Below are 21,507 nucleotides of genomic sequence, written 5' to 3'. Positions count from 1 at the left end.
CAAGTCTTGTACGTTGAAATTAAATTTTGTAATGCCATAAACCATACATACATGTGCTCTTATGTGTGCAGTTCATACTACCTACTAGCATCAGCCATTGTGTAAATAAGAGTTTGAAAAAATGTATTTATAAGGTGGGCGAGCTTGTGAGGTATGTAAAACCCATGTCAGATCACCCTTCATTATACCTTGCAAAATGAACGTGCATGGGGTATAACGTACTATTTATTTATTTTTCAGATATATTAGTTCCAAAGCAATTGATCCAGCCACGTTGGATGATGCGCGTGTTATGGCAGTGGAGGTGGTTTGTTTGGTAGAGGAGACTTTTCCCGCGAACCATTCTCACAAGTCAACTACATCTCATTGTGCATTTAGTGGACGAAATTGCTTTATGTGGCACTGTGCATGCACGTTGGATGTTCTTCCTAGAGTACTTCATAAAGACCTTAAAAGACTTTGTGAGGCAAAGTGCAAGGCCCGAAGGAAGCATGGACGAGAGTTGGTTGATACAAGAGTCTCTTGTATATATTTCAGAATTTCTTGGTCAGGTGGACAACTCTTTGCCGCAACTATGGAGCAATGAAGAGGACTTGAGGATGACCTCTATTGTGCCTCAAGAAAAAGGACAGAGTAAAGTAATTGACAGAACATTGATTGATGATCTCAATTTCACTTGCATCCTTAATAGTGATGTGATGAGCAGATGGGTTACAAGATATGAGGATGCAAAGACAAAAAGGCAAGCAGAAAGAGCTCTCTTTCGGAGGCAACATGGCTCTCGTAAGGCATACCCTAAGCATTTAGCAACACTTCCGAATGATATCCATGTTGATTGGTTGCATGAGGAAATGGAGAGAGCAGAGAGCGGCGAGGGGCTGCATATCACGGCGGAAGAATGGGAGTATGCACGAGGATGCATGTTAAAGGTACATAGAACTAGTGTTTTGCATTACTTATAAGTGATTTGCTAAGTGATTTGCTTTTAATATTTATTCACATTGCTTACACAAATATTGCTTCTATTTTGGTCCAATGCATTATGTTCAATGCCATATGGTGTGAAGGCAAGCATTTTCGAACACAAAGAATTGATGAAAAGAGGAATACACAAGATTGCGGTGTCATTAGTAGCTTTCAAGGAGCTAATGGAAAAATGGATGATTATTGTGGCACAATCCAAGACATATTTAGGCTTTACTTTCGTCGCTTCTTTGTGTATGTTTTGGATGTCAAATAGCAAATGAACGTGGTGGAAAAAGGGCCTAATGCAACGATAAAACGCCATGCAAGTGGCTATGTAACTATTGACTCTACAAAGTTTTGGCAAACAAAGAAAGATAGGCTCGTATTGCCACAACAATGTGAGCAGGTATGCATTTTTTTACTAATGTGTTTCATGTACATATATATCTAAGCTTGCGTACCCCTTCACTTTTGATATGCTAATTAATTACTGCAGTATGTGTATTTGAGTAGGTTATCTATCTGCCAATGGTGCATGACATTAAATGGTGGTACGTCATCCCTATTGCACCACGTTCCAAAGTGATGTATAATACATTCACTAATATGGAGTATATGGAGGATGTAACAAGCCGCAATGAAGATGATGTCGAACATGCCAAATGAAGATGTTGTGATCGATGATCAAGAAATAAGAGATGATCATGATAATGAGGATGAGCGTGCCATTTCTCATGATCAAGCACTTAGAAGGTGCCTACATCATTGGGATTCTATTACGCTACTCAACAAGCTACTCCTTGATTTAGTAAATAATGATATACCAATTGCTCTATTTATCTTAAATATTTCTTTAATTGAGTAAATTTTAATCAAATTATATATGCTTTGTATCATACATTTCATGGATTAAACTATATTACAAGATGGTTTTGTCAAGATTGATTTATTTATCTCTTTTCACATGTTCTCTATGTGGTAAAGTTAAGATAGGAAAAAAACCATATATAGAAAATAAGATGTAGAAACACATGAAAGTTTCCTTGGGCAAGTGTTAACTTTTTCTAGGTCTTTTTATTTGGAACTAGGTAATTTATTTTTTATCATATGTAGAGAATGGTTGCAGGTTTCTTGTGTTTTTTTCCTTTACCAAGATAACTTCACGCTTTTGTTTCAATGCAATTCAATATAGCATTGATCACATTTCAATGCATGATATACATAGGCAAAGCTATGTTACACATAGACAATATAATACATATCACTTTACAAGTGAGATCTGACACAAATGCTTGCCTTTTGTGTGGCGAAAGATTACTGCAACAATGCATTGTTGATGCATATAGTAGCATGGAAGAATCTAGACTGACATGAATACACAATAATCAAGAATCTTTACGGTCAGAAGCTTATCAAGGATTGACAGACATGATTAATGTTGCTAATGGGAGATAGAATGTGAAGGGTAGTGCTGTAGGGCATCGAGTTGTATTGCCTTGTTCTTTTACAGGAGGATCACGATACATGTGTCAGTTATACCAAGATGCAATGGCAATTGTTAGGAAAAAGGGTAAACCAAATTTGTTCATTACATTCACATGCAATCCCAAATGGCTTGAAAAATCTGAAGGATTGTTACCAAGACAAAGTGCTAAAGATCGGCCAGATTTGACAACTGGCATGTATTTTATCAAAAGTATAAGGATTTGATAAAGTGTCTTACCAAGGACAATTTGTTTGTTGGGTATGTTTGTGTCATTAAGTTTCAAAAGAGAGTTTTGCCTCACACACATATCCTATTGATTTTGGAAGATTCCTTTAAACCAATAGAGATCAGTCACTATGATCGATTGGTATTTGTAGAGCTCCTAATAATTCATTGTTTCTTGATCTCCATGCGATTATTGGTCAATGCAAAGTGTTGTGGTGGGTAATGATGGTTATCCTATTTACATGCGTCGAGATGATGGTAGACAAGTATGAGCGAAAGGGCTTTTGGTAGACAATCGTTGGATTATTCCATATAATCCTTTCCTCTCCATGTAGTATAAGGCACACATCAATGTTGAAATTTGCTCCACAATCTCTGCAGTTAAGTATTTGTATAAGTATGTATATAAAGGTCATGATAGAGCAACGATCAAGCTTCAAATGATGAGCCATGCGGAAGGACATGAAGCATTGCACGACCCAATCGATGGTGTTGTAGATGAGATTAACACGTACTTAGATGTATGCTATGTGTTAGCATTAAAAGCATGTTAGGTTATTCATGAGTATGATATGCATGAAGAAAAACCATATGTTCAAAGGTTGCAAGCTCATTTTCCTATGCTAAATAATGTCATATTTCGAGACAATGATGATTTGCAGAACATAGTGGGTAGAGAATATGAGCACACAAATCACATATATTGTTGAAGAGAATTCAACTTGAGGCTGGAATGGGGATGGGCAAAGAGAGTTTTTCGAGCAAGTTTTTAGGCAAGTTTTTTTTTTCAACCGTCTAATTGCTAGTACTCTTAGTACACACTCTCTTTCTCTCTCTCTCTCTCTCTCTCTCTCTCTCTCTCTCTCTCTCTCTCTCTCTCTCTCTTCTCTCTCTCTCTCTCTCTTTGTGTGCATGTCGTGTGTTCAAATCCTTCTATTGGATAGATCATTATGTTTTTCTCGGATTTTTCATACAGTGTTAAACACACACGCCATGCACACTCTCTCACTTGGCAAATGATGCTCTCCAAAGAGAAATTATTATTACATTTCTCATGATCTTGAATTTTAATCCCTTGACCTCTCTTGCTCTTTGATCAAATCATGCTCTCAACAACATTATGATTACTTCTGTGAGTGTGTGTTGTGCCTCCATCTGTTTGCTAATTTGAATGAACAATCACATGTTTCTTGCTTCTGCTTGCTCTGAAAGCTCTCTCTCTCTCTCTCTCTCTCTCTCTCTCTCTCAACTATCAATTAATGCATATGCATCCATTCCGCCTTGTTTAAATCAAAAAGCCATTTGTGCTTCACATTAATGACTCAAAACTAGCACTATTTTTTTCAATGTACTTCCATGATTTGTGAAATAAACAACTAATCATCTCATGTAAGGCAATAACTGTGAAAGGAGGAAGTCATCTGCAAAGTCTCATTGATAAGTGGTATGGACTATGTATGTGTTTGGGGGATTGTCTACCATCTTCTCCACATTATCATTCACAAAGAATGTTGCATGAGAGTCAAAGTGGCACCACTCGATTTTACTGAGGCATTTCCTGAATACAGGTTTGTCTCCTCTTACCTGCGTAGGATGTGCATTGCATTTGATCTAGCTATAGTGGAAGGCATAGAAGGGTTGATGTCCATTGGCTTTTTGGCATTCATCTCTCACTATTTGCATGTAATGATGGAAGTTTCCCTCTTACATCAAACTCCAAATAGCCACACTAGGATCGCGATCATACACGCATTGCTAGCGTGACGAAAGTTGACTTGTGAGAAAAAGTGATGGGCCCATGTATGTTTGCACGTATAATTGCGGCTAGACACATGCGTGTAAAAGCACAGGTATATAAAAAATGGATGCACTAATACACACGCTGATATGTGCGTTTTACCAACTTTGATATTGTCATCTCCTTTCCACTCATCTTTGATGGCAATTCTTAAAGCTGCTGCATCATCTCATCGATGCTTTGCATGCTCATGCCGAGTGTAGGGCACCATGTTAGGATGTGGCACTACATCCTGTTCAAGGAGGTTGATGACATCATTTTCACGTAATAGCAAACATATCCATCAATAAGTTTTGATAGTATATGTCTCATTTTCATTAGCAGACATCCAGCCATAAAATGTTTATAGAATGGGTAGAAAATGTCTCTGTGTTGTGTGTTTAAGCACATGTACACTGTGTCAAAACCCATGTGTTTGCGTAGCTACAATAATCTTACACGCCACCATCTACATCAAACCTAAATGCGATTGTTGTTTTCTCATTCTAAACTTGCAATTCCATCCCTCACCTCTCACTCTCGAGGTTACGTCGCCAAGCATACATCTAAGGGAGCACTACAAGGATAGCTACTTAGGTGGAAGAGGACATACATAGGGGTGGAAGAGGACATGCACACAACCAGATTCAGAAGCAGGAGGTACCTTTCAAGAGGTGAGTGTCGTGCTTTCGAAGGAGCACATGCAGGAGCATGTGTATGCCTCTGTTTGGCTTGTGTTTACACAATGTACACACGCTACTATAGGCGATTCTACACGTGGTTCTACACACAATTCTATACACATTCTTGATGTAAGATATACAATTGTCTGATGCATGATGCTTTATGCACAAAATTTTCTAATGCATGATTCACACACATTCATTTTTTACAGTTAATCATGAATCCGAGTTCATGATCGAATCCATTTGCGTACACCGCTTGGATGTCAGAGATGTCTAGTTAGTTTGGGTACACACCCTGGACCAAACAAGCCGGTCGATTATATGCAAGCCAATCCCCCTCCCAGACACCTAGTATGGTCTTTCTGAGTACTCCTTTTGTGAGCATGCAATTCACCCAATAACATTCTATGCCCATGAGTTCGAGACCCATGGCATCTCCCACACCACCGCCATCGAGGATTTATACCCCCTCACAGACGCACTTGAATACCCCCTCACACATACAATCATGTATCCCTCCCTTGACAACCACAGTCACAACCACAGTCACATCCATAGCCATGTCCATAGTCATGTAAACACTCTCCCAGCCATGACTCTACCCATAGTATGGAGCAGAGTAGATGCCGCAGTAGGGAGAGTAGGAGTAAAGGTTACGGCGCTGCTTTGGTAAGGGGAGTGCATGGGCACACGATGAGAGAGGAGATAGGTGGATCAAAGGGAGGAGAGGGGTTAGGAGGGACATTGAGGATGAGGAGAACATGCCATAGTTAGGGGGAGACATATATTATAATGTGATGAATAGGGGGGATGCCAGGGGGAAAGAAATGATGGAATATATGCGTGGGGTAGTCTCTACTTTGTATAGAGATTGTTTTATAAAATTTAAATATTAAAATGGCCGTTTAGTTGGAAGGTCATTGATATTGTACATAGTCAGTATCCCAATCTCCCACAAGCAACATTCTCAGATGTATGGGAAAGGACAAGATTAAGGGAGATCTTAAGTAATAAAAGATCTCACCTGAGGAAACTTGCGCATGATGATTGGGTTAAACAAGCTGTAGGTTATTTTTCCACTGAGAAACTTGCTACTGCCCATAAACACGAGTGGAAGGATGCAAAGAAATGAATAGAGTCAATACGTGGAGGCATGGAGGGTCCAGATAGAGAACATTGGATCCTCACATTTTGGATCTGGAGGCAAAGTTCGTAAGTATCTCCAAAACTTATTTGATTTATTACTTGCTTTGATTCTATGATTGTTTCAATCTTACAAACTATATTATGTTACAGCAGCGATGGGTTATAGGGAGGAAGCCCACATCACACGAGACTATGTATGCTCACCGGCATAGCAAACATGACACGTGGGCTCTCTTTAGAACCAAGGAACGTAATTTTAATGTGTAGATTGAGAAAGCCATGAGACTGTATGACCGACATGTACTTGAAACCTCTAAAATGATGATTTTGGTTTATTGATTTTTGCTTTATATATATATATATATATAAAGAAAAAATCAATAAACATATATATACTTATATATGATATCTTACTTTGGATAGGCACAAACTGCTACTGCACCTACGGATGCCTCCTACTACTATTGATCCTTTCACCATTGCCATTGCTCCTAGATGTGAACGAGAGGGTAAGCACTCATCGGACATGTATACTAATATAAGCTCATCTGATGATGGAGGGAGTTATTGTGATCATTGCCATGTAAATTTGTAGAGTTGGGGGACTCTTTGCATAACTTCCCATTTAATAATATCTCTCCACTTCCATGAAAGGTCGACACTTGTGATAGATTTATGTGTAATAATATCCCTCCAATTTCCATGAAAGATGTTCAAACATTCACTTCTTCCAAAACATTTGCAAATTTTGTGAGCCTCCTATCACACAAATCCCAAAGTGCGCATGAAAAAGTGTCGGTAGAATTTGGTCCAAACATGAATTCAAAGATGTCTTCATATAATGCCTCATATGATGTTGTGACCCATTAGAATATCTTCAATAAGGTCAAAATATTACCTTGTGCACTTCTTTGAGAATAATATTTCTTTCTAGGTTGGCAATGCTATGGTACACCAAAATATTATGGCCAATCACTTTAAGAAATTTAGTCATTATCATTCAACTTGCTAGTAGTAGAGATGTAGCTTATTTTCAAAATCATCGAATTATTTCCTTACAAACAAGCCATGAGTCAGTAGGAAAAACACAATCAAGGAACAATAGTAGGGACAATTATTAGCCCAATGGTGAATCTAGCAAAGGCTAGCACTCCAAGTTGGATGGGCTTATAACTTTACATTGGGGAAACAATTCCAATCACCAACACTTCCATAATTTTTTTCCCCTCTTACTCTTTACCTTGGTCATAATCTATGTCAACCATGTGCATTTAGCCTAACTCTTAATGCTTTTCACCTCTGCCCATGCACCAGCTGTGTTACAATTGTATTTAGCTTGCTCACTTACAATCTAGGCCTCACCTATGATGATAATTAATATAAGAGTTGTATTGAGAGAAAAACTCATGCCTTTTGTTACATGGTATGAAAGCAATGGGACTTTTTTTGAGCTGTAAATTAGCATATGACTGCCTAATTAAGTGCGAGTGCATCTATTCATAACAAGCTCCAAAAGCTTTTTTGAGACTATAGATAGCCTTTCAAATTCCACACACTTTTCCCTTTGGGCTAGGCATATCAAAGCCAATGGATTGAAGTTGCTCCTACAATTTCACATTAAAAGATATGGTCCTAAAATCCAACATCCAATGCATTTCCCATTCATGATGGGTATCCAAGTTAACAGCACACCTACTCATGGAAAAATATAAGTAGGTGTTTCATTGTAATTTAGACCATTCTAGTGGGCACAATCATGGAAATAATTTTGCCATTGTATTTGTCAATGGTATCATCATAACTTCTATTAATTTCATACACCCATTTAGTGCCAGTTGGATTCGTGCCATCTCGTGACACTCCACAATATCCGAAGATTGATTCTTTCAAGTAACATCAATTTCTTGCTCCATTGCTTCCTAGCCATGCTCGTGCTTAATTATAAGTCTCCTCATAGCTAATCTACACCATAAGGATTGTTCATGCAAGACACATTTATATGCTCTTGGGAAGTTCTAACATTAGGCCATGTCTTACTAGGAAGAGGACCTAAAAGCCTACTTTCCTACAAAGTACACACAACCCATTGAGGTATTTCTCATTATTCTTCCAATGATGTTGGCATTGTTCGCACTACTTCTTCCACTTCGCATGAGGTTCGCATGGTAAAAGCTAAGAAGCAAAAACATGGAGCGCTACAATGGCCAAAGCCATTCCTTGAAACAAGGATTTCGCATTTGAAAATCCAGCAATTAGTAGAATTAATGCTTGAACTAAAATTAATGGAATCACTCAATTGAGGATGAATTGATGATGGCTTAACTATTTGAAGAAAGCATGGCAACCTTTTTAATTCTTCAACTATGGCAATGATGCCAAATATCTGCTCTAATACACTAGTTATGATACCTTGAATATATATCATGAAACCCCACATGAAAACATTGTTGATTCTAAAGCATGTAAGAACTTGAATTAACATAGTGATAGAGAAAATCACAAATAAGTTGAATGGCCGCTCCATGCCTTGAAAGTTGATCTATAGTCTGTGGCTTTTCTGATCCTATTGGAAGTGCAAAAGTACAGCTTCCTATGTCAATGAAAAGCATTGGTGTAGCTTTTATGAGAAATGAGCTAAAAACATCATTATTCTGATAAACTTTCAAGCCAAGGCAACAAAATCAAATTTACCTTCGCTCTGCTGCTATATGTAGCTCACTTTCAATCAAGGTGATTGGACATATTTTGTATACAAATGTATTGAATAGCTTTTGCATATCCCTGATCACAACATCTATAGATCCTATAGGATGCATTCTCATTCAATAAAATTTGCTTTTTATAAAGCAATCGAATCAAAAGTGGCACTATTGGAAACATTTGAAATCATCTTTGATTTAATATGTTCCTCCAATTCAATACTAATTTTGACATCATGTGACTCTTGATCCTCAAAGTTCTTCAAAACTAAACAAAACTAACAACAAGACTGAAAAACTAATTTGCCAACAAAGATGAACATCTAATTTGGGGAGAGAATAACGTGTAATGACTAAGGACTGTAGGATAGGATGCAAAAGAATGCTGTAATCTGCTAGATTAAAGGTCCCACAAAATTAACTATGTAATATACAATGAGTTTTATGGTAGATATTAATGCAATTCATCACATTCTTATCAGCTTCCTATGTCTTTGCCTCTTGACTTACCTCGAAAACAAAAGTCCTATTTCACTGAATACTATCCTATCAACAACCTATTATATAAGACTTTTGTAAAACCCATTAATATGAATTGTGCTTTCAAAAAAAGACCTACGTAATACCTGTGGTGCATATGTTGAGCTTTCATCAGCAAAAAGTCCAAATCTACATACCTTAGCATAACAAGAAAGGAACTCAATGGAATATGCAGAGAGGAGGTACCATTAGTGCATACTAGAAGAAGAGAACAATCCTAAGTGCATACACCTCAACTTTGATACCATGTTGGAAGAGGACAAAGAGACCAAGAGAAGAGGACATGCAGGACATGCCATTGCTCCGGAAAGAAGTAGTTGTATAGCATATCTCCATCTCTTCTACATTTGAACCATAGATAGCTTCTAGATGACACATGGGTGCCCATCCATCGAGTTTAAAGGAGAACATGCCCGGTGGAAAATCGCTTCACTTTCACCTCAAATCTTGGATTCAAATCGTTATTCGATCAAAATCTAAAAGAAGTGTAATCATCATTGCAAAAATTGCTAAACTTTAGTCTTCAACCCATCTAGTCCTATTTCTATCATTTTCATTGTTCAATATCCAATAACTACAATCCCTATACTCCTTTTTTTGTAGTTTTCTTGGCATCCTCTCCAACGGGCATCCTCTACTATATTTCCAGTCGAGTATGATTAGGTGGCCTCAACTTACACCATTTTGAATTTTTTAATTTGGTTGGATCCTTGATTAAGTTCAAAATGCAGATATAAGGACATGAAATTTACTCTTATTGAGCACACAAATCACATAGATTGCTAAAGAGAATGCAACTTTAGGCTGCAATTCATACCTAAAGAAGCTACAAAACCCTCACAAAACCTTGCCAAACTATACATTGATCTCTCTTGCCTCACTCTTTGTACAATATTTATCCTACAAAAATATTTCATACAATGTTTTCGTAAGATTTTAAAAAAGCTTTGCAAAATGCAACTCAAGTGATTGTGGCATACTTTTTACCACAAACATTGCATTAATCTTCAAATGCATGTTCTGATGTCGCATTAATCTTCCATGCATGTTCTTTGATGTTTTGCAACATTTGTAAATTTTTTTTATAGTGATGCAATAATGTTATCTCAAGTAATTGAGATTGATTATTAGCGAAGTGTTTGCAACTACTGGCTAAGAGAACCAGCCCCTAGAAAAAGCTAAGCCTATGAATATTAGGGCCACCATCCATCACATATGAGATTGGGTGACAAAGGCCTGATGATCTTGCAGAAGTGATCGATGACTTTAGTTCCATTTGTACGAATTGTGAACATACCATGACCAGAAGTAAAGCCACTATCAAGGAATTGGATGCCAGATCCAATACAGGCCTAGCAAGTGCAAGAAACAAAGAAAACTACAATGGAGATCAAATCATGGCCAAATAGTGCCTTACAGGATGTATACTAGCTTGTATTGAAGCCGGAGGCTGGAGGTGCACAATGTACTGGGCCTCGACCTCAAGGTCGTAAGATTTCGTCGAACGAGAGATGATTGCTAGAGAAGGAAATAAATCCCACTCTGTCACTTATGCCGTATGAAAACCCATGGCTAAAAACCATCCAATTACGGTTTGGATATCCAAAACCATAGCATTAGGACCTTAATGGAAGGCTTCTTGGGCCCTTTTATTTGGCAGTTTAAGGAGTCAAACCTTTTCTCTTAAGAAGAAACGTTTTCTAATTAGAAGCTTCAAAACGGCTACTTTATTCGAATTTAAATTTTGGAGGGAAAATGGAATTTAAAATCTAGCGGACAAAACCATATCATGTAACATATCTATGGAAAGCTCTTGATGCGTAGATCACGGATCTATAATCTCCGCTCAAATCGGAGCTTGTATGTAGAAGTTATGGAGGTCCGAAAATTGTAAAATTGCCTCCCCCCCTTTTTGGGAAAAAAGTGCACCCTTTGACCACTCTTACACCTCTCTTACAAACCCAACATTTCAGTCCACATGGCAACCCCCCATTTGGCTATTCCTTAATCACCTTGATTAGGCTTGGGCAAATTAAAGGGCCCAAGAAGACCCCATTCACTTCCTAATGCAACCGATGTTCAGGTTGGTGAGCTGAGTGAGAGGAGCCGAGTGAGAGGAGACTACCCAGCTTGGTTCAGGGAGCACTTTACTATGCTATGCATTTAGGGTTTAGGAGGAAAACTCTTTTTTTGTTTTGCTTAACCAATGTGTAGGCCTGAATGTTGAACTCCTGACTCTACCTATTCAGATGGGTGTTTACCCCAAAGTGTTCCCAAAGTGTATGCATACTTCTATAAGTAACTTAGTGCAACATGGAAAAGTCTTTCAAATAAAGTCATTTTTGATCGATTCATATGGCCTCTAAACTATCTTTAGTCATTCTAGTTCGACAACGAGGTAAAACAAAACAGAAGTTTACCTCCCTATTATGTCTTTCATTTCTACCCAAATACAATGATTCTGTGTATTCTTTTCCCCTCCCTTGTAACCAAGGAGATAAGGCTTGAAATGATTGGGCAATCTCCCCATTTCTCCCTTTAGGGCCTGGCTAGGCAGGAAAGCATGGCATGTGATTTCCTGGAGGGCAAGCACATGCTTAGTGATAGGCTATGGGGGATCCCATGCCGAGAGCAAATAAAAGGAGTGGGGTTCAAAAAGGGGCTATTCAATGAAGAAGGAAGGGTCTCCTTAAGGGAGGGGTGGGGGGGAAGGGGGAGGGGTGGCCCTTGCGGGCCACACATTGTAATAATCAATTAATGGAAAACAAAAAACAGACATAAATCTTTAATAGGAACTAGCAAGAAGATTCTAGGGAGAATCAAGATCCAATTTCATGTGACTTCATGGCGGACATGATCTGTGAGAATCTCTTCCATTCCTACATGGATATACAAGAATAATAGGAGATTGAACAAAATCAGAGTGGGAACATTGGTTCTAAGAAGAATTGGGACTAAACAAGCTACAATACTTCTTTGGGTAGGCCAATAATTGTTGGTTCCTTTATGAGCTTTCATTGCTTCTATATTAGAAATATCTGTTCATTCACTTTCGCTCGTTTCCCTATTCTCTTTAGAAAATAAAGTCTTCAAACTTTTTGATGCCGATACTATAGCAATAAATGACAATATAGAATTCTCCAGTAAACTCAAATTTAGGAATTTTGGGAAATATGCACAATTTTGGGACAATTCTTTGTTAGATCCAATACAATGTTTATTGTGCGATATGCAAGATTGATTATTGGATGTTCTCAACAAGCATTTGAATAATGCGATATGATTTATGTACTATTGTACATTTGTAACAAGTATATATGATGTTGGTGGGATGTAAATTTGCCTGCACACACACACACACACACATGCACACCAAGAATTAAGTTTGTTTATGTCACATAGCCTCCAGTTGACCATCAAACACAGAAACTTTAACAAAGAAAGGATATTCAATGTAACTTTAAGTTGTAAGAAAGACTAGGTGATAGAAATAAAAAGATCGCCATTTGTATTGAATCAAAATTCTTGAACAATGGGTGAACCATAAATCTAAAAGCTTAAGAGAGCCTTACAATCTGAATAATGATTGAACTATGAGTTTGGTAGCTTCATACAACATTGCTAAAAGATTACGAAGCTAGTTGCCCATGTGCTAACAAATCATTCTTGCTCAACTGCACTGACGTGTGATGGTGCCTCACTTTCATGTTGATTCAATTGATTCTATTTGGCCTTGAGTATTATAGCCTTTGGAATCTTGATTTTCTCTAGAAGTCGTCCACCCTTGGGCTTCCATGCCCAAATGATGCAGCTAGTGTCTTCCCAGTGCTAAGGATCATTTCTGTTCTCTTGCCAATACTTGTTCCAGCAATCCTTATAAACCTCCACATCACTTGCATTCTTCTTCTTTGAAATTGGTGCCCAATATTGTATCTGAACTTGTAGGTAGTTTATCAAGTTGTTGTTTTGATCAACATCACTTATTGTCACTCCCAACCATATTGGGTAATTTGCATCACAAGGTTGTACAAGCACAAAATCTCCTTTAGACACATCAAGAGTCGGGTTGAACTCTTCAACAGGTCTGTTGCACATTGGACCACAATAATGGTCCTCATTTACATCAAACCTTTTATCTACATCATCCTCCACTTGAAGGTTAAGAGGCTCAGCTTTTTTGCATACACTCCTTGGCCAAAAGTCATGAAATCCAATGTCTTCCCTTGCACTAGGGGTTTGCATGTTTAGCATAAGATTCTCCAATAGGCAAGGACCCGATTGATCCACTTAGCATAATCCCTTTGGTCTCCTTTCTCTTGCAAGTGCTCTTTCCACCAATTGACATGTTTTTTTAAGCCTTCCACAACCTTCTCATTTTCCTTAACATACTCAAAGGGTGGCAATACTTTTGGAAAACCTTCAGAAAGCTTGGGTCCTCCCTGGTCATTTCTCTTCCATAACTCTATACTGCTTTCTGGTAACCAATCAACATTTTTGGGGTGTACTTTGTATTGCATCAAAGGTATTCCATCACTCATATAAAACCTGAATTGCAATGGCTTTGAATGTCCAATCAAGCTATCGGCTCCATCATGTAAGCATCCCTTAACAAAGCCTTTGAAGTCTGCCACCTTTTGTAGGAGGAAGGGTGCTGGATGCATGCTAACACACTCATTAAAGATCTTCATTAAATGTGGAAATGTGAAAATGGTTTGTTTTCTCAACTTCTCAAAGAAGCGACTAAACAATGCATCAATATCTTCATGAGTATGACCAACCATAAGAAAACCAAGCTGCACCATGTCAAATCCTCCTCATGCAACCAATAGGGATAGATAGGTAAATACATAACGATTCTTATTTTCAAAACCATAGTTGTCAAGTTGCAACAACAACGTCCTTGGCAATCTCTTGAAAAATGTCCTTGAATTTGATGGCATTAAACTTGAGGCATTGACATTCCCCCTATCCTGCACATGTGTGTTAGTATGAAAGACTGACTACATATGTGAAGAACAAAATTCCTCTATATCCACATTTGTTTCTACATGTGTCTCTGCATCTGCATCCTCAATGCTCTGCTTGCAATATGCGTTTCTCTCCTTTAGCACTTCCATATGAAAGACTGACTGCATATGTGAAGAACAATTTTCCTCTGTATCCACATTTGTTTCTACATGTGTCTCTGCATCTGCATCCTCAATGCTCTGCTTGCAATATGCGTTTCTCTCCTTTAGCACTTCCATATGCTGATACAGGGCCATAGTAGACAAAACACAATCAAAAAGATCTGTTCGTGGTTCTGCATCTGAGTTTTGTGAGCTCAAGTCACCATACATGTGTTGCTCTCCTCTTTCTAAGTTTCTTAAACATTTTGAGAGAGATGAAATTGTGAAGTTGGGATCACTTGGCCATAACCCCAAGGCAAAGTGACCATAAGCTGTTTGTCCATGTCCATGAGTGAGCAGTCCTGTTAAGGATACTGGAAGCCTCTCAACCCCATTGAGAGATTTAGGAACTGGTTTAATTTGTGGTATGGCAGTCTGCTGACTCTGGTCCATCTTATCACGTATAATACACAAATACCTGTTTGGGTTCATTTCGGAAGAGCTCCTCCAAGCATAGTATAGATTTCTACAACTCATTTGCTGCAACATGTGTGCCCTTCTTTGTGCCATGTATCTAGCACGCTCCTCTTGATTTTTTGTTGATTCCAACTTGACCTTGATTGTCATACAAATGTCGCATTTTGAGAAGGTGCTGGTTTTTGATAAACTAACTATCTTGAACTCAGTGTTTCACAATCTTGAGAATGATGGTTGTGACAGTGGCCGGTATTCGAATGAGACAAGTGTGTCATTCACTTCACGCAATATGTCCACCTGTTTGTACATTGCTGGTAGAACACGTTGGGTCTCGCGGGCTCCATGCATAGTTGTCCTTGACCTATGTGGCATTTGATCGGCATTATTATCTATGAAGCCATCTCAACATGTGTCATGCCCTTATGTATTATCCCATTGTTGCCATGACTGACATTACATGCACCATTCAAGAACTTCTTCTGAGCCTATAGAACATTGACTTACCAATGCCATGCATTACATACCATGCTTTACTACAAACCTTCTTCCCATCAAATGTGAACTCAAAGCACTCGTCATCTTGACCTTGTCTATAGGCCATGCCCATGCAATCCAATACAAATGTGTATCGTGTACTATAGCTCTGTCCCCAAAAGTGTACCCTAGCTTGCATGATTTTAGATCTATCTCCAAATTGACAACATCGCTTCTCACAACAATCAATGGTTGTTTGTGACGTTTGTGAATGTTTGCAACATCACATTTTTTGCTAGCTCCATGGGTTTTATCGTAATTTTTCATTACCCTTACCCTATGGACATAGCTCCTTTTCTTAGTTATCCCTTCAATGATATCTTAGTCAGTGCTCATGGCATCATGGTGTCTGTCATCAGAACTATCGCCATCATTGCCCTCTACAACATCATCCTCTTTTTAATCACTTGAATTGTTTAGGCTGTCAATATTTTTTTGCATGAAGTGATCTTGAATACCCTCATCAATAGAAGAAGATTCTGTGTTCTTCACTAATGGTTCACCATTCTCAAATGTGAGTTGCCTGATCAGCCAACTAACCAAATTCAGACCTGAAACACAAGTTGAACTTGGATGCAAAGATCCTTCTATAATCACACCTAAGCTACTCTCCCCTAGTTCTCTACAGTTTATAGCCTCGTATGGGTGGACCAGCAATACTACTCCATTGCCAAGTTTTGTAGATCTGTTGTCATCCCAGAGGATGACACTTTTCTCTTTCCAGCTCTCCCTATCTACAAAGTGATCTTCTTGATCAACAAGAAGTTCCGCAAAATTATTCTCTTTGTTGGTATTAGTAATGTCTTTGTCCATAACAAGGTTGACCAATGGCCATTTGATGATGCTTCCAATTGCTTGAGACATTGTTCTTGCATCCATTGTGGCAAATGGAATGAGAAATGTGTCATCAAAGCTTTGTTGAACATGTATTGCTGCACATGTCTCACCAATGAATTGAAAACCACATGTTTGAGATGCATCAATGGATAGAATAACCCCGTGTGCCTTCCTTGCAGAACCATCAATGAGAAACACTGAAGTACCTTGTTTTAGACCCTCCAATCCTTGAGAAAATCAAGATCTCAATAAGAAAGATTGAAGCGATGTTTTTACGGTAGTACACAAAACTATAAATGTAATTTAATCTCAACATGAGTTCAGGCTCCAACCAAAGTTTGAATCTCACCTATCAATGCTAGTTTGCTAGGAGGCTAGGCTCCATCTAAAGCTTGAGCCTTGCCTGCATATGTTAGCTTGTTAGTAGGAGGCTTCATGAGCCTCACCATCATATGTTAGCTTGTTAGTAGGAGACTTCATGAGCCTCACCATCATATGTTAGCTTGTTAGGAGGCTCCAGTTAAAGTTATCATCCTCACTTGCATAATATATTAGTTTGCATATGTTAGCTAGAATAATAGGCTCCTCCAACAAAAGTTTGAGCCTCACCCCGCGGATGCTAGTTCGCTTCTAGGAGGCTGAAAGTAAAGTTGTAGGAAGCTGAAAGTATATTTGGATGTATGGGAAAAGAGGGAAGAAAAGAAGAAATCTCAAGCTCAAGCTCAAGGCTCAAACTTGAGTTTGAGCCTTGTCTATTACACAAGCAAGTAGGAATAGAGAGGGAAGCTAGAATAATCCTAGAGAACAAATCTCAAGCTCAAGCTCAAGGCTCGAACTTGAGTTTGAGCCTTATCTATTACACAAGCAAGTAGGAATAGAGAGGGAAGCTAGAATAATCCTAGAGAACAAGTGGGGTGTGGGTGAAGAAAGGTATATAAACAAAAGTGAAACCAGCCCACCTCCCCTCTCCTCTCTCTCGCTAGCGCCAGCCCTCCTCTCCATGCTCTCCCAACGCCAGCCAATGAAAGAAGTATTTATAAATTATATTACCTGCAATGTACCAATACCATTGGTATTCTCCTCATTCATATGATCATCCTTTGTTAGTTTCATATTGTCCTAACATGTAATATTATAATTATTAGAATGACTTTAAATTTACTAAAGTAGACACAAAACATTGAATTAAATAAAACTTTAGGGAGCATACCTCATCCACGATTGAGAAGAAGGATTTCGATTGAGCTATTGTTTTCTTCATATTCTTCCGACTGGACTACTGTGATGACTTTAGATACCATCCCCAGCCCCCCTCGCACCCCCCTCTCCATGCTCTCACAGCGCCAGCCCACCCCCCTCCTCTCTCTCGCTAGCGCCACCCCCCTCTCCATGCTCTCGCACCCCCCCCCTCTCTCTCGCCAGCCCCATTCCCCTCTCCATGCTCTCGCAGCCCCAGCCCACCCCCCCTCCTCTCTCTCGCTAGCACCACCCCCCTCGCCATGCTCTCGCAGCGCCAGCCCCAGCCCCCCTCTCCTCTCTCTCGCCAGCCCCGCCCCCCTCTCCTCTCTCTCGCGCCACCCCCCTCTCCATGCTCTCGCACCCCCCCTCTCTCGCCAGTGCCAGCCCCCTCTCCATGCTCTCGCACCCCCCCTCTCTCTCGCCAGCGCCACCCCACCCCCCCTCTCCTCTCTCTCGCTAGTGCCACCCCCCTCTCCATGCTCTCGCAGCCCCAGCCCCCCTCGCCATGCTCTCGCCAGCCCCACCCCCCTCTCCTCTCTCTCGCTAGCCCCCCCTCTCCCCTCTCTCTCGCGCCACCCCCCTCTCCATGCTCTCGTACCCCCCCTCTCTCGCCAGCCCCATTCCCCTCTCCATGCTCTCGCAGCCCCAGCCCCAGCCCCCCTCTCCTCTCTCTCGCCAGCCCCGCCCCCCTCTCCTCTCTCTCGCGCCACCCCCCTCTCCATGCTCTCGCACCCCCCCCTCTCTCGCCCCAGCGCCACCCCCCTCTCTCTCGCCAGCGCCAGCGCCACCCCCCCTCTCCTCTCTCTCGCAGCCAAAGCCCCCCTCGCACTCCCCTCTCCATGCTCTCACAGCGCCAGCCCACCCCCCCTCTCCTCTCTCTCGCTAGCGCCACCCCCCTCGCCATGCTTTCGCAGCGCCAGCCCCCCTCTCCCCTCTCTCTCGTGCCACCCCCCTCTCCATGCTCTCGCACCTCTCCTCTCTCTCGCTAGCGCCACCCCCCTCTCCAGGCTCTCGCAGCGCCAGCCCACCCCCCCTCTCCATGCTCTCGCAGCGCCAGCTTCGCGCGCTGTACACTTTGTATGTTTTGCCCCTGAACGTCTGCTTGTGCTGCGGGACGGTGATTCGGCTCTATGCCAGACTTGGCTCCTGAGATTTGTTAACACACTCTCCATGCTCTCGTAGCGCCAGCGCCAGCCCCAGCCCCCCTCTCCTCTCCTCTCTCGCCGCGGCGCAAGCCCAGCCGCCCCGTCGCCGTAGCGCCCCGCCCCCCCTCTCTCCCTCTGCAGTGCCCGCCCAGGCGCCACCCTGAAATTTGAATTTTAAATTTCCCCCCTCTCTCCCTCTTCACCGCCCCCCTCCCTCTCCATTTGAAATTTGAATTTCAAATTTCCCTTCTCTCCATTTGAAATTTAAATTTCAAATTTCTCCCAAATTCAAATTTGAATTTTAAATTTCTCCCCGCTCGGCGCTCGTGCCCCAATTTCGAATTTTCTCCCAACTACTTGCTCGGCGCCCGACTTTGAATTTCCATTTCAGCCCTGCGTTTCAAACAGGTTCTTTTCCTCCCGCAATCGACACGTCTGCGTTGGTTCCGACCTTTGTTTCCTACAAAACCATCATGCCCACACGCCATCGGAGACTTCAAGCATCCGTCATGTCTGTGCGACATCGGAGACTTTCGTGCGTCCATCTGCGTTTCGTGTGTTCTCTCATCTAATTGAATACTTTACGCAACAAGTAAGTCCTTCTTTAATTCATTGTCTATATCAATATAAACGCTTACTTGAATGCACGCTAAGTGTGCCATTTGTCAATCGTTGCTCGTCGTAGATTGTTTGCACTTCTGTTGCTGCTCTCTTTTGTATCTTCACATATGTCGAGAACCTGTAAAACTGATCTTTGTGCATAGTATATAATCTAAATGACAAGGGTTTCCTATATAAACATGGTATATGTGTCACATATCTGAGTGCACAACTTGGATATAGAGTCCACCTTAAGTTCCAGCCTCCCCCCATTCGCCCCCTACATAGAACTTATGTGTTAACGCTCGACCTAGATTTAGTCTTTGTTCTCCATGTTAGTGTACCCCGGCCTTAAGGCTCAAACTTGAGTTTGAGCCTTTTCTCTCCATGCTAGTGCACCCCGGCCTTAAGGCTCGAACTTGAGTTTGAGCCTTTGCTCCATGCTAGTGCACCCCGGCCTTAAGGCTCGAACTTGAGTTTGAGCCTTTGCTCTCCATGCTAGTGCACCCCGGCCTTAAGGCTCGAACTTGAGTTTGAGCCTTTACTCATTTGCTCTCCATGCAAGTGCACCTCGGCCTTAATGCTCAAACTTCAGATTGAGCCTTCGTTCTCTATGCTAGTGCACCCGGCCTTAAGGCTCGAACTTGAGTTTGAGCCTTTGCTCTCCATGCTAGTGCACCCCGACCTTAAGGCTTGAACTTGAGTTTGAGCCTTTGCTCTCCATGCTAGTGCACCCCGGCCTTAAGGCTAGAACTGCAGATTGAGCCTTCGTTCTCCATGCTAGTGTACCTCGACCTTAAGGCTCGAACTTGAGTTGGAGCCTTTGTTCTCTCGATGCTAGTGTACACCAGCCTTAAGGCTCGAACTTCAGATTGAACCTCCCCTACATGGAACTTATGTGTTAAGGCTCATTCTCCATGCTTAACTTTATATGAAACTTGGCCTTAAGGCTCTAAATTGAGTTGGAGCCTTGCCTATCTATGCTAGCGTATCCCTAGCATCGAGTGCACAACTTGGATCTAGGCTCCAGCTTAAGTTCGAGCCTCTCCTACATAAAACTTGGCCTTAAGGCTCGAACTTGAGTTGGAGCCTTTGCTCTCGATGCTAGTGTACACCAACCTTAAGGCTTGAACTTCAGATTGAACCTCCCCTACATGGAACTTATGTGTTAAGGCTCATTCTCCATGCTTATCTTTACATGGAACTTGACCTTAAGGCTCCAACTTGAGTTGGAGCCTTGCCTATCTATGCTAGCGTATCCCTAGCATATGAGTGCACAACTTCTTGGATCTAGGCTCCAGCTTAAGTTCGAGCCTCTCCTACATAAAACTTGGCCTAAAGGCTCGAACTTGAGCTTGAGCCTTGTCTCTATATGCTGGTGTACCCCTATCATATGAGTGCACAACTTAGATCTAGGCTTTAGCTTAAGTTCAGATTTCCCCTATATGGAACTTCGCCTTAAGGCTCCAATATACTAGTGTATCCCTGGCATATGAGTGCACAACTTGGATCTAGACTCCAGCTTAAGTTCAAGCCTCCCATACATGTGGAACTTCGCCTTAAGGCTCAAACTTGAGTTTGAGCCTTGTCTCTCTATGCTAGCGTACCCCTAGCATATGAGTACACAACTTAGATCTAGGCTCCAGCTTAAGTCAAGCTTCTGTATGGATTATGTAAATGCAAGTGAGGTCCCCGCTATTCAAGAAAACTAAGTGAAGCATCAATAATTGTAGCATGCATTAAGTTTCTTAAGTTTGATAGGTTTTGATTTGATATGTAGCATTTAAATCCATTTTTTTCTAAGGTTTTGAAACTTTTTTTGTGCTTCACAGGAATCGAAGCTAGCAGAGCGCCCGCTACCTCGCAACAACCACATGGTGCACCAATCTTTATTCTGGATGCTCTCGAAACAACAACTCAAGCTAAAAGTGTCACTCCTAGAATTAAGGTAGATAAAACCTTCGAATTGAGTAACCAAGGAGTAAAATGGTTTGTGGATAGCTACGATGCTAGTGCAAACTTTAAAGGAGTCCTCCATTTGT

The sequence above is a fragment of the Cibotium barometz genome, chromosome 45 (assembly GCF_041138505.1).
Source record: "Cibotium barometz isolate CiBa-2024 chromosome 45, ASM4113850v1, whole genome shotgun sequence".
NCBI classification, from domain to species: Eukaryota; Viridiplantae; Streptophyta; class Polypodiopsida; order Cyatheales; family Cibotiaceae; genus Cibotium; species Cibotium barometz.
This window is presented reverse-complemented; position numbering follows the sequence as displayed.